Source organism: Colobus angolensis, unplaced genomic scaffold, assembly GCF_000951035.1.
Source record: "Colobus angolensis palliatus isolate OR3802 unplaced genomic scaffold, Cang.pa_1.0 Scaffold137, whole genome shotgun sequence".
NCBI classification, from domain to species: Eukaryota; Metazoa; Chordata; class Mammalia; order Primates; family Cercopithecidae; genus Colobus; species Colobus angolensis.
This window is the reverse complement of record NW_012114455.1, coordinates 6409859-6412206: the sequence shown is the minus strand read 5'-3', so window position 1 is coordinate 6412206 and position 2348 is coordinate 6409859.

The following is a 2348-nucleotide window of genomic DNA, read 5'->3' as shown; positions in this document are numbered from 1 at the left end:
TTTATGTTATGTTAGAGATGTTCTCTAGTTGCAGAGCCCAGAGAGCTTGCTGTTCAGCCAAAAGAAATCCTCAGGGAAAAGAGTCGGAATGAGTGGTTGCACGTTATGTGCAGGGTTGCTGGGCACCTCCTTTGTGTTGCGTTTCCCACACGTAAGCTAATGCAAACCAGTGCAGATTAACCACTCGAACCCACGGCTTTTTGGAAAACCCGGAGTTCTTGCTTCCTCAACATATAGAAAGTTACCCTGAAAAGCCCAAGAATAGGCTAAGTACTGCTCTCTGGGATTGAAATATATGTCTCTGGTTAATAGTCACCGGGAAACTAAGAAAACAAGGTGGTGGAGGGCCAACTTGTGTAACTGCAGTGACTTGGAAAAGCATGGAATTCAGTTCTATATTATCATGGCACTAATATTCTTAATAAATAGATGAAATTTGACAAGGAGAAAGGAGAGAAGGAAAACAGGAGAAAAAGAAAAGATGAGATTCTACATTTACGCTGTTGAGTTCTGTTTGGTAGAGCACCTCATCTATACTTACGAGGCTGTCACATGACTGCCATTCTGTGGACATCTTGACTCGTCTCAACACACATCAGCATCCCCAGTTGCCATGGAGTACCACTTTAGTCACAGAGTACCACACACCCTTGACCAGTGGCAGACTCCACTACTGTCCCACCTGCAGTATAATACCTCAGAGACAGACCCAGGTACATGTGCAGCTCGAGGAAAATCAGAGAAGGAGCTGATTTCCCCAAGGGACACCCTTGACAGTTAATAAATACTCTGGCTTCCCATCTGTTCTATGGGCAATTCCTGGGGGTTGATGATTCTGTATGCTTCTCAGGAAAATCAGCAAAATTGAGCCCTCAACGTGCATGGCAGCAGCATCAATGCAACATTCTTATGTTGGCCTCCTCTTCTTCTGTTTCTCATTCTCTTTCATCCCTCATTTCTGCAACTTGGAATCACCTCCCAGATAAACGACTTTGCTTTCAGGGGAACCCAAGCTAAGAAGGTCAGTATTTTCACAGCTGCCTATCCAGAGCAAGATATGCTTTGGGACCAACCATGGCAAAATCACCTCAACCATGACAAAATCAAAGTTCACATTAGGGTTATACAAGGATACGGTTGTTTGATGTTTTGGAATAGTGGTTAAGATTTAAAGAGTTGGAGCTTTCCAAGGCCTCTGTTTATATATGCTCATTCTTTATAGCTTGTCATTCCTGAGTAGCATAGATGCTGTTCATAGGAAAAATTCATCTGTTATGGCACATGAAAAGAGACATAGTTTTTTACTCTCTTGTCTGCCTTCATTTTGGTCTGTCAAGGGTATCCAGCAGCCAGAAGGAGTCATAAAAATGATAATGGAGAGTGACATCAGCAAAATGGCACACTGGGGAGTATCAAGCCTTGTTCCCTGACAGAGACACAACAACAACAGCAACAACAAAAACCAACCACACAAACAAAAAACCAAAAACAGGATAAAGTATTCTTGTATGAGCTATGGAAAACAGTCAAAGGTCTATAGCAGTCAAGAAAGTGCCCAATCAAAAATAAGTAAAATTTAAAATGGTAGAAAATTTTGTGGTATTTTTACTCACCCTTCCCCTCCTTTCTCTGACATGCCACCATCTTGGTCTGAAGGAGATGGCAGTTCTCAATCCCATCACTTGAATTGGAGGGAGCAGAGTGGACCTTATTCACAATGTCCTAACTTACCTGGGGGCTTCCTGAAGATTGGTCTCTTGCACCTAACTCAGAGCTGAGGCAGTGAGAAGTAGCAGGCACTGTTTGGGAAGCTGCAGAGAGACTAAGACTTGTAGATACCTGGGCTGACAGATGGAAACATAGAATAGACCATTTAAGTCCCTGAGGAGAAACTGAGGTAAGACTCTGGGGAATTAAGACATGTACAAGCAGCTGTGTATATGGGGTGATAGAAATGCCATGCACATCCGGGCAAGAGGCATGCTCAGAAAAGACCTGAGAAGACTTTAACCTTTCTCCTCAGACAGATCCAAAGGCTCAGAACACACCTGGCTAATTAGATGAGGATGGCCCTGGCACAAAGCCAGCCTGTGAAGACTGAGAGAAGTTTATGGTTTGGTTTTGTTCTGTTTTTTTCAAGCACTCAATTTTCAACAAAACATCACAAGGTACACACAAAAAATCAGAAAACATAGCCCATTCAAAGAAATAAAATAAAAAGACAGAAACCGTCCCTGAGGAAACACAAGGATCAGACATAAGACAAAGAATTTAAAACAACGGTCTTAAATATGCTCAAAGAGCTAAAGAAAAACATAGATAAAGAATGAGGCTGGGCACAGTGGCTT